The 12,732-nt window shown below is 42.2% G+C and overlaps 1 protein-coding gene across 2 annotated transcripts in view; it reads left to right on the plus strand.

Moving 5' to 3' along the window:
* LOC111966740 (pleckstrin homology domain-containing family G member 5) overlaps window positions 1-12,732 on the plus strand; it is a 110,262-nt gene that overhangs the window by 67,169 nt on the left and 30,361 nt on the right. The gene's annotated exons all lie outside the window — the stretch shown is intronic.

The raw sequence follows: 12,732 nt of genomic DNA on the forward strand, positions 1-12,732 counted from the left end.
GTTATTATAATCGAAGAGAATTCCCTTGGTAGATATGCGGTCGCCATTTGATTGTGAGGAATTCTAAATCAGGTGAACAGAATGACTTGAGTTCCTGTATGTTGTTTATGATCACACCACGTCTCGTTAATCATAAGGCATACACCCGCCCCTCTTCTTACCAGAAAGATGTTTGTTTTGTCGGCGCGATGCGTGAAGAAACCACTGGCTGCACCGACTCCGTTAGCGTCTCTCGAGTGAGCCATGTTTCCGTGAAGCAAAGAACGTACAATCTCTGATGTCTCTCTGGAATGTACCCTTGCTCGGATTTCATCAACCTTATTGTCAAAGAGACTGGACATTGGCGAGTAGTATGCTAGGGAGTGGAGCGCGATGTGCCCGTCTCCGAAGCCTGACCAGGAGACCGCTTCGTTTGCCCCTTTTACGGCGTCGCTTAGGGTCAGATCCATTGTATTGGGTGGAAGGCAAAACACTGGATCCGCTTCGGGAAAGTCATATTCCTTGTTGAAACGATGGTGAGTTGACGTTGCTCGTGTATTAATGACGTGTATTGACGTGTATGAATGATATATTATATGTGTATTTATATATGTATGTACGTATATGTATGTGGGTGTGTGTATATATATGTGTATTTAATATATGTATGTATAATAACATATATATAATACATATATACACATATACGTCCATACATATATAAAATACACATATATATACATTCATACACATTAATACACATCCATATACATGTATATATATATACATATACATAATATACATATATACATACATATATACGTACATATAATGTATGTATATGTGTATTTATATATGTATGTATGTGTATATATATATATACATATACATTATATATATACAATTATATGTATATATATATATATATATATATACATATATATGTATATATATATATAATGTATACATATATATATATGTATATATATATATATATATATACTATATAATATATATTATATATAATATGTATATATTATATTATGTATACATATATATATATGTATATATATATTGTTAATAATATATATTATATACATATATATATATATATATATATATATATAATATATATATATACATATATATGTATATATATACATATATATGTGTATATATATATTATATGTTGTATATATATATATATATGTGTATATATAATATATAATATATATATAATGTATATATAAATATATTATATGTGTATTTATATATGTATATATACTGCTCAAAAAAATAAAGGGAACACTTAAACAACACAATGTAACTCCAAGTCATCAACCTTCTGTGAAATCAAACTGTCCACTTAGGAAGCAACGCTGATTGACAATAAATTTCACATGCTGTTGTGCAAATGGAATAGACAACAGGTGGAAATTATGGCAATTAGCAAGACCCCCAATAAAGGAGTGGTTCTGCAGGTGGTGACCACAGACCACTTCTCAGTTCCTATGCTTCCTGGCTGATGTTTTGGTCACTTTTGAATGCTGGCGGTGCTTTCACTCTAGTGGTAGCATGAGACGGAGTCTACAACCCACACAAGTGGCTCAGGTAGTGCAGTCATCCAGGATGGCACATCAATGCGAGCTGTGGCAAGAAGGTTTGCTGTGTCGTCAGCGTAGTGTCCAGGCATGGAGGCGCTACCAGGAGACAGGCCAGTACTCAGAGACATGGAGGCGGTAGGAGGGCAACAACCCAGCAGCAGGACGCTACTCCGCTTTGGCAAGGAGGCAGGAGGCAGACCAGAGCCCTGCAAATGATCGCACTCTCAGCAGGCCACAAATGTGCATGTGTCGCTCAGCAACGTGCAGAAACAGACTCCATGAGGGTGGTATGAGGGCCCGACGTCCAAGGTGGGGGTTGTGCTTAGCCCAACACCGTGCAGGACGTTTGGTATTTGCCAGAGAACACCAAGATTGGCAAATTCGCCACTGGCGCCCTGTGCTCTTCACAGATGAAAGCAGGTTCACACTGAGCACGTGACAGACGTGACAGTCTGGAGACGCCGTGGAGAACGTTCTGCTGCTGCAACATCCTCCAGCATGACCGGTTTGGCGGTGTGTCAGTCATGGTGTGGGGTGGCATTTCTTTGGGGGCCGCACAGCCCTCCATGTGCTCGCCAGAGGTAGCCTGACTGCCATTAGGTACCGAGATGAGATCCTCAGACCCCTTGTGAGACCATATGCTGGTGCGGTTGGCCCTCGGTTCCTCCTAATGCAAGACAATACTAGACCTGATGTGGCTGGAGTGTCAGCAGTTCCTGCAAGAGGAAGGCATTGATGCTATGGACTGGCCCGCCCGTTCCCCAGACCTGAATCCAATTGAGCACATCTGGGACATCATGTCTCGCTCCATCCACCAACGCCACATTGCACCACAGACTGTCCAGGAGTTGGCGGATGCTTTAGTCCAGGTCTGGGAGGAGATCCTCAGGAGACCATCCGCACCTCATCAGGAGCATGCCCAGGCGTTGTAGGGAGGTCATACAGGCACGTGGAGGCCACACACTACTGAGCCTCATTTTGACTTGTTTTAAGGACATTACATCAAGTTGGATCAGCCTGTAGTGTGATTTTCCACTTTAATTTTGAGTGTGACTCCAAATCCAGACCTCCATCGGTTGATAATTTGATTTCCATTGATATTTTTGTGATTTTTGTTGTCAGCACATTCAACTATGTAAAGAAAAAAGTATTTAATAAAAATATTTCATTCATTCAGATCTAGGATGTGTATTTTAGTGTTCCCTTAATTTTTTTGAGCAGTGTGTGTTTATATATATATATATATATATATATATATATATATAATTATATATATATAATATGTGTGTGTGTGTGTGTGTGTGTATACACATATATATGTGTGTACAGTTGTTGCCAAAAGTTGAGAATGACACAAATATTAATTTTCACAAGTCTGCTGCCTCAGTTTGTATGATGGTAATTTGCATATACTCCAGAATGTTATGAAGAGTGATCAGATGAATTGCAATTCATCGCAAAGTCCCTCTTCGCCATGCAAATGAACGGAATCCCCCAAAAACATTTCCACTGCTTTTCAGCCTTGCCACAAAAGGACCAGCTGACATCATGTCAGTGATTCTCTCGTTACACACGGTGTGAGTGTTGATGAGGACAAGGCTGGAAATCACTCTGTCATGCTGATTGACTTCGGATACAGACTTGGGAGCTTCAAAAGGAGGGTGGTGCTTGGAATCATTGTTCTTCCTCTGTCAATCATGGTTACCTGCAAGGAAACACGTGCCGTCATCATTGCTTTACACAAAAAGGGCTTCACAGGCAATTGCTGCCAGTAAGATTGCACCTAAATCTTCCATTTATCGGATCATCAAGAACTTCAAGGAGAGCGGTTCAATTATTGTGAAGAAGGCTTCAGGGCGCCCAAGAACGTCTAGCAAGCGCCAGGACCGTCTCCTAAAGTTGATTCAGCTGCGGGGATCGGGGCACCACCAGTACAGAGCTTGCTCGGGAATGGCAGCAGGCAGGTGTGAGTGCATCTGCACGCACAGTGAGGCGAAGACTTTTGGAGTATGGCCTGGTGTCAAGAAGGGCAGCAAAGAAGCCACTTCTTTGAATAAAGAATGGTACCAATACATCCTCCGAGAGCAACTTCTCCCAACCATCCAGGAACAGTTTGGTGACGAACAATGCCCTTTCCAGCATGATGGAGCATCTTGCGATTAGGCAAAAGTGATCACTAAGTGGCTCGGGGAACAAAACATTGATATTTTGGGTCCATGGCCAGGAAACTCCCCAGACCTTAATCCCATTGAGAACTTGTGGTCAATCCTCAAGAGGCGGTTGGACAAACAACAACCCACATTCTGACGAACTCCAAGTATTAATTATGCAAGAATGGGCTGCCATCAGTCAGGATGTGGCCCAGAAGTTAATTGACAGCATGCCAGGGCAGATTGCAGAGGTCTTGAAAAAGAAGGGTCAACACTGCAAATATTGACTCTTTGCATCAACTTCATGTAATTGTCAATAAAAGCTTTTGACACTTATGAAATGCTTGCAATTATACTTCAGTATTCCATAGTAACATCTGACAAAAATATCTAAAGACACTGAAGCAGCTAACTTTGTGGAACTTAATATTTGTGATTTTATGGATTTTTGTTTTAGATTCCGTCTCTCACAGTTGAAGTGTACCTATGATAAAAAAATTACAGACTTCTACATGCTTTGTAAGTAGGAAAACCTGCAAAATCGGCAGTGTATCAAATACTTGTTCTCCCCACTGTATATATATATATGTATACACACACTAAAGGCTTCCGCATACATAGATTTTGTTTGCTCCTAGCAGAACTCGGCTAGGCGACGTGAACATCTGTGCTCGCATACTCCCTTAAAATACATTTGCTTGCAAAATTAGAAAATATCTGCAATATTAGGTTTTGTCCCTCTTGAGACAGATGTACACACATCTGTTATAAATGTTGACGTTTTTGCAGAGGTCCTAGTCACCTAATTGTACATCTAATAAAGATGTTTGGTGCAGTATTTCTCACAATGTGCATGAAAACAACCAGTTGTCTGTCGTTGTCATACAAACACTTAATTGAAGGATCCCTACTGTTGACCAACCACTGACGAAGGGGGTGTAGACTTCGGCTTGCCTCGAGAAAATGTTGTGTGCTCGAACTGCTGGGGAAAACAATGGCCAAACACCAAAATGAACAAAAACGTAAACATTTGGTTATACTATACAATGCATTCGGAAAGTATTCAGACTCCTTGACTTTTTCCACATTTTGTTACGGTACAGCCTTATTCTAAAATGTGTTAAATCTTCAATCTACACACAATACCCCATAATGACAAAGCGAAAACAGGTTTTTAGACATTTTTGCAAATGTAATACAAATAAAAAAACATACCTTTTATTTTCTATGAGACTCGAAATATTGATCTCGGGTGCATCATGTTTCCATTGATCATCCATGAGATGTTTCTACAACTTGATTGGAGTCCACCTGTGGTAAATTCAATTGATTGGACAGGATTTGGAAAGGCACACACCTGTCAATCTATACGGTCCCACAGTTGACAGTGCATGTCAGAGCAAAAACCAAGCCATGAGGTTGATGGAATTGTCCATAGAGGTCCGAGACGACAGGATTGTGTCGGTACACAGATCTGGGGAAGAGTAGCAAAAATGTATGCAGCATTGAAGGGCCTCAAGAACACAGTGGCCTCCATCGTTCTTAAATGGAAGATGTTTGGAACCACCAAGACTCTTCCGAGAGCTGGCTACCTGGCCAAACTGAGCAATCGGTGACCAAGAACCCGATGGTCACTCTGACAGGGCTCCCGAGTTCCTCTGTGGAGATGGGTAAACTTTCCAGAAGGACAACAATCTCTGCTGCATTCTACCAATCATGCCTTTCTGGTAGAGTGGCCAGACGGAAGCCACTCCTTAGCAAAAAGCACATGACAGCCTCCTTGAAGTTTGCCAAAAGGCACCTAAAAGACCCTTTAGTCTAAGATTCTCTAGTCTAATGAAACAAAGATTGAACTCTTTGGCCTGAATGTCAAGCTTCACTTCATTCCTAAAGAAAATAATAATGTAATTTTTACTCTATACGTTTTCCCTGACACCCAATAATACTTGTTAATTTGACAGGAAAATGGTTCAATTCACGCACTTATCAAGTGAACATCCCTACTGCCTCTGATCTGGCGGACTCACTAAATACACGTTTAGTTTGTAAATGACGTCTGAGTGTTGGAGTGTGCCCATGTCTCTCTGTAAAAACATTTTTTTTTACTGTTGATGCTTAAGTATATTTTAGCAATTACGTGTAATTTTGATACAGAAGTATATTTAAAACCAAATACTTTTAGACTTTTAGATTTTCACTTTAGTCCTTTACTTTTACTCTATGACAATTGGGTACTTTTTCCACCACTGAAGAGTGGCTTTGGGACAAGTCTCTGAATGTCCTTGAGTGGCCCAGCCAGAGCTTGGACTTGAACCTGATCGAGCATCTTTGGAGAGACCTGAAAATAGTGCAGTGACGCTCCCCATCCAACCTGACAGATCTTGAGGCTCTGCAGAGAAGAATGGGAGAAACTCCCCAAATACAGGTGTTCCAAGCTTGTAGTGTCATAGGTGCTTCAACAAAGTAATGAGTAAAGGGTCTGAATACTTATGTAAATTTGCTGAAATGTATAACATTTTTTTGCTTTCCCATTATGGGGTATTGTGTGTTGACTGAGGAAAAACAACAATTTAATCCATTTTAGAGTAAGGCTGTAACGTAACAAAATGTGGAGAAAGTCGAGGGGACTGAATACTGGAAACCATACAGTAATCCACACACACACACACACACACACACACACACACACACACACACACACACACACACACACACACACACACACACACACACAGAGGTTGAGATGGGGGTTATATAAAAGTTAGGTGTGCTCTAGCAGGACAGGCTGTTCAGATTAAAGCCAGTCAGTCGGGGGAGGGAGTTTGTGTCTGATCCAGTGCTGTTGGCAGCTTGGTCTTGCATTTTTATCAGTATTTTCTTAATGGGGAGGGGGGATGGAGCATCAAACCTTATTATGCTGATCATACTGCCTAATAAACCGTTGCGTGTCATCATGTAGGGAGTGTGTTTGTGTAGGGTTAACCCTGACTGAGGTAACAGGGCTGAATCACCTCAAGAGGCTCCAGTCATCTCGAAGTGAGACAGCTGTAGTCAGTGAGAGGAAATCTAACCCCTTTCATTCAATATAGGTCTAGCTCTCCCGCTGAAGGGTCACAAGTTGGAACGTGGCACGTTTGTGTTCACGTGATTGAGTGTCTAGGCTACTGCGGGTGTGGTAGTGTGTGATTGCGCCTTGGTCGTGTGTGTGATTGCGCCTTGGTCGTGTGTGTGATGGCGCCTTGGTCGTGTGTGTGTGTGTGTGTGGTATGCGTTGAAACAAGTGTGTGTAAGCGGGTGCCACGTGGTAGTGAATGTACTAAGCTTGAGTGAGGGGCACAGAGGGGCCGTGTGTGTTCACAGCTGCCCGGGGGGCTCCGGATGTGAGTGGTGTGTTTGTGTCGCTCCGGCCACGGTAGCTGTTCTTTCTCTAAACCCACCACTAATTCTCTTGACTTGAGAGCGCACGTCTGGACACACGCACACAACACACATACTCAAACACTACATACACAAACCAGTGGAGGCTTCTCAGAGGAGGAAGGGGAAGACACCCCTCAGTGAATTTCAGAAAAATGTAAATTAGAAAAACATTTCAAACATTATCCTTTTACATAAAACTGTACTAAATATACTCACGTCACCAAATAATTTATTAAAACACACTGTTTTGCAATGAAGGTCTACAGTAGCCTCAACAGCACTCAGTAGGGTAGCACCATGGTGTAGCCGAGGACAGCTAGCTTCTGTCCTCTGGGTACATTTGATTTCAATACAAAACCTAGGAGACACATGGTTCTCACCCCTTTCCATAGACTTACTCAGTAATTATGACAACTTTTGGAAGACATCCTACAACCTATCAGAGCTCTTGCATCATGTACTGACATTTTTTCCACCCAGTCAAAGGATCAGATAATGAATCTAGTACTGAAAACATAAGCTACAGCTAGCTAGCACTACAGTACATAACATGTGGTGAGTAGTTGTCTCAAAGAGAGAGAAAGGCAATAGTTGAACAGTTTTGAACAAATTAATTTCTTCAAAAGTTAAGGAGAAGCAAAAGATTTCTCAACAAAAAAAGTTACACATACTTAGTTAGCAGATGCAGCTAGCTAGTTTAGCCTACTCAGAGGGATGCTATGACTATCCAACACAACACTGGAACTCTTCCAAGTCAAAGTAATCTACCAGAAGATGGTTAGGCCTATCATTAGCATCAATATTTTTTTTCCCTATTCCTTAATTGTTTGAAACCTGGACTTCATATTGTGAGACATGTCTTAGGCCTTACTTGAAAGTAGCATAAAGCCAAAATCCCACCATAGAAACGTGGAGGCAATTATTTGTATAAAGACTTACTCATATGCTTTCTCCTGTTCTATTGATTTCCTATCAAATCAAATTTATTTATATAGCCCTTATAACATCCGCTGATATATCAAAGTGCTGTACAGAAACCCAGCCTAAAACCCCAAACAGCAAGCAATGCAGGTGTAGCAGTCAAAGCCATTATCGTAGGCGTAATAGCAACCCATGATAGTTGTCGCATATTTAAATCCTCCCCTATTTCTAACGGATATTTCCGTCCAGTGTTGCCAACTAATTTTCAGGGGAAGTTGCTAAAGGCAGGTCAATTTGTTGATAAATGACGTGATGTCATTGCGTGATGACGTCATTACGTAATAATGTAAAACTTCAAATGACTTCACTGCAACTTGTATGTCGGACAGGATTGATTTCCAGAATGTCAGGTAGACATAGTTGGTCTTGTCCATGTACATGACGTGGAGCACATCCGCCATGTAGCAACACTCACTGGCCTTGGTCACCTCAAAGTGGAGTTTCAGTTCTTCCCACTGGCTCAATATACGAGTTACCGCGGGCTCATCGATAGTCAACGTGTGGCACACACTGTGGTGATCTGCAGGGGTTTCTGGCCACAATTAATTATGGCATAAACTGCTTTGTATGCCTTGTGCCGTTTTGGGGAAATTGAAAACCAGTTGCAGGTTTCTCTGATTAAGTACTCAACACTCCTAGGGATGGTTTCTTTGGATGCTGCACTGACAGCCAATTGTAAAGACTGGCACACACAGCGGATGAGTACCAAATTGGGCAATGCACATTCTTCCTTTAAAATCTTCCTTTAAAATCAACCCAGCCATCACGGATGCATTATCAGTGCCAATACCCTGAAGATGATCTTTTTTAAAGGTTACACTTCTCAAGAAACTCAACTACCGCCTTTGCTATTGATCTGGCATCACCCCCCTCCAATTCAACCAGCCTGAGAAATGTGGACACTGCTTCTTTTTTTTTTTTGCACTGAAATACCGAATCACCACACCCAGGTATTTCGAGACACTGACATCAGTGAACTCATCCAAAAGGAGACTGAACTTCACATCCCCCACATCTGATGTTACCTTTTTGAGAAAATAAGGAGCCAGTACTCCCCTAATCAGTTCTGTGCACTTGGTGCGGTGCATTTGGAAGTTTGTTGCTGCCACAGAATCTGAAAAGGCAGCTTTGCAAGCCATACCTAAATGGTCGCATGCTAGCAGCGAACAATGCTCCACAATGGCCATTGCCATAGTAGCTTTTGCAGTTATCCACTTTCTTAACCAACTGTGGTAATGTAGACTGCGTTGTGGGGTTGTACGGTTTTTATTTATTTATATGCTTTGCTGTAGCACAATGTTTTTTGATGTCATACATTTTTGCAAGCGTATCTCATTTGCAGTATGCACAGTATGCCCAACAATCATCCCCTATTACTGGCTTCAGCCACCCTTTAAATTCAGGTACAGACTCCCACTCTTTTCTGTACTTCTGGCTGTACAATTTTGATTGAGACATGTTGATTGATGTAAGTTCTGTTCAAAATCAAACAGTCGTGACCAACTATATTCATTGGGTTTGTCTCGTTGAACGCAAATTCGTTAAATTTGTTGCTAGGTGCTGTTGAAAAAGAAAAGTTGAAAAAAAACTAGCAACAAAATTGATAAATTGGCAATCACTGTTTCCATCTCTGTCCATTTGCAAACCGCTCACATGTGAGGTGCACATTTTAGAATGGCGTTTTCCTGCAAGTTTCATTTTGGAACATTCACGCGAAGGCCGACCACCGTCGGTACATTGCTGCGCCTGTGAAGAATAATAGTTGATAAAAATGATAGGTTAAACATTCTGATCTGTTCCATCAGCCGTATTAATTGAAACGCCATATACCTCCACTATGCTACTTTAGTGTGCATCGTACAGTAGCTATTAAGAATTGAGTATACGCAATGCCCATGGAAAAATACGTGGGTATACGGTATATTCCACCCTCTACACCACGGTGCACATCAGTCATCGATAATTGAGCGTTGGCGATTGAGTTTGTACACTGCCATGGGACACAACGCAACGCGAGCAGTATTGCAGCTTTCATTTATTTCAAAGAGAGCATCCCATCAATGGCTGATGTCAATGCCGGATGGCTGTAGTGTAGTAAATAAAATGGTAATAGAACATTCATGATTTCTTTGACAAAGCCTCTGCGTATGTTCATATTTAGTCAGTTTTGTCTTTAAAAGGAAACTCTCAGACAGGTTTTGGGGATAGTATCACAGTTCTCCTCATCCCAGATCCAACAGGCTCATTTTTGTTGGCTCGGCCAAGCAACAGATATTTTGAGCAGCTTTAGTGCTGAAAGGAATGCAGCCAGCTGCCTGGACACCCAGCCCGTGGTTGTCTTTCTGGCTACCTTGCTGAGCCTGTAGTTGTCTAAATATGGCATCTTATTTTACCTTTCTAAACACACACAAACACAGACATACAGTATCTTCTGAGGGGAGGTTCATTGTTATTTCGAGGAGACAAATTGAAAGCAGTACTCTTGATTTCTGACATGCTCGTGTTGTTACTTAGCACAATGCTATCTATGTACACTGAACAAAAATATAAACCCATCATGTAAAGTGTTGGTCCCATGTTTCATGAGCTGAAATAAAAAATCCCTGAAATGTTCCATATGCACAAAAAGCTTATTTCTCTCTGATGTGCAATAATCTATTTACATCCCTGCTAGTGAGCATTTCTCCTTTGCCAAGATAATCCACCCACCTGACAGGTGTGGCATAGCTGATTAAACAGTATGGCCATTACACAGCTGCACCTTGTGCTGGGGACAATAAAAGACCACTTTAAAATGTGTAGATTTGTCCCACAACACAATGCCACAGATGTCTCAAGTTTTGAGGGAGCATTCAATTGTCATGCTGACTGCCGGAATGTCTACCAGAGTTGTTGCCAGAGAATGGAATGTTCATTTCTCTACCATAAGCTACATCCAACGTCGTTTTAGAGAATTTGGCAGTACGTCCAACTGGCCTCAAAACCGCAGCCCACGTGTACTCAGCCAGCCCAGGACCTCCACATCCGGCTTCTTCACATGTGGGATCATCTGGGAAGGGGGTGAACCATCTGGGGAGTGGGGGCCATAGATTAGGGCCTAATGAATTTATTTCAATTGACTGATTTCCTTATATGAATTTCTATGAACTGTAACTCAATTGTTGCATGTTGCGTTTATATTTTTGTTCAGTATGTTTTATTTACAGAGAGAATAAATATTCAGACAACTTGATTAATATAATTATCAATATACCATCATAACAATGTTTATGATGAATGGAACAAGGCCTTTTAAGTTGCATTTGAAACTCCCATCCAACAGCCAGAGACATGCTCCGTCTAAAAATATGAAAGCACACTTAACTTAATTGTGCCTATTATAGTTAACAAGGGCCATTCTCTGGGTGTAGACTAGAGGTCCCAAGGAAAGGAAGGGAAGGGAGGAGCATCGGAGAGGCGAGGACCCTGTCTGACTGGCAGACTGAGAGCTGAAAGAGGCCCCTGGTTTAATCTCCACCCTGTCTGTCTGCCTGCTGAGGGAGCGTCAGATGGCTCTGACAGAGAGAGTCCAGCCCAGCTCACTGAGCCCAGGCAACAATTAGAGCTCCAGATTAAGGGGGCTTTGGACTACTGAAAGCTGTTCATTTTTCTCTTCCTTCTTCTTATGGGTGGGATTCCTTCCTCCCCCCAGCTTAATGCCACTGGCAGAACATACAGTACATTTACGTTTTGTGGATAGCTTGAGTAGACATCCTGCATGTTTGTGTTATGTATTTGATATCTGTGTATGGAACACAGCCTACAGGTGTATTTATTGGCTTGTCAACATAGTAAGAACATGGTTCAACCTGAGTGACTGGGAACTTGTGGGAAAACACTTGTGCTGTTGTTCTTGTGTGTACTGTATTTGTGCCTGCTTATTTGCAGCCCCCCCCCCCCTTCTTACACGCGCGTGCGCACACCTCCAGTCCCAAGCAGAGCACACGGAGACAATGACAGGAAATACATTAGCAGGACTTCCATTGTATCTCCCCATACGTCCTCATTTCCTGTATAGGAGTCATAGAGGGTAGTGGTGGTGCTGGAGAGGGGAAACTCCTGCGGCTCTCCTCTTCTCCCTGGGCCAGGGAGGCCACCCCTTCGAGGTGCTATAGGAGGGGGAGATTTGTCTATGTCTGGCCCCAGGCAGAGGGGGCCTAATCCAGCTAATTTCTGGTGCATGTCTGGCTGCTTGTATGGTTGGCTGCCTGGTTGACTGGCTGGCTGGTTTACTGACTGACTGGCTGACTGGCTTACTGACTGGCTGTCTCTCAAGCTCTAGTCACAAGACCTCTGTGTACTTTGACATTGAACATTGTCTGCTGCTTCTATCCCCTGTAATGGTGTAAACAATGGCTTGGGTACTACGTGGCTGTCTGTCCTGCCATCAGGTAGATGTGTGTTGCGTTATACTGTGACCTGTCTCTTATCTCAGCCAGACCACTGCCCTGGCTGTGTGTTAATGGATGTGTGGAGCTTTATACTATGACCTGTCTTTCTGTAGGCCTACCTAACCTCCCCAGGGCTCCAGGCTAACCTGGGTAAGCCCTACCTAACCT

Source organism: Salvelinus sp. IW2-2015, linkage group LG7 (assembly GCF_002910315.2).
Source record: "Salvelinus sp. IW2-2015 linkage group LG7, ASM291031v2, whole genome shotgun sequence".
Lineage (NCBI taxonomy): Eukaryota > Metazoa > Chordata > Actinopteri > Salmoniformes > Salmonidae > Salvelinus > Salvelinus sp. IW2-2015.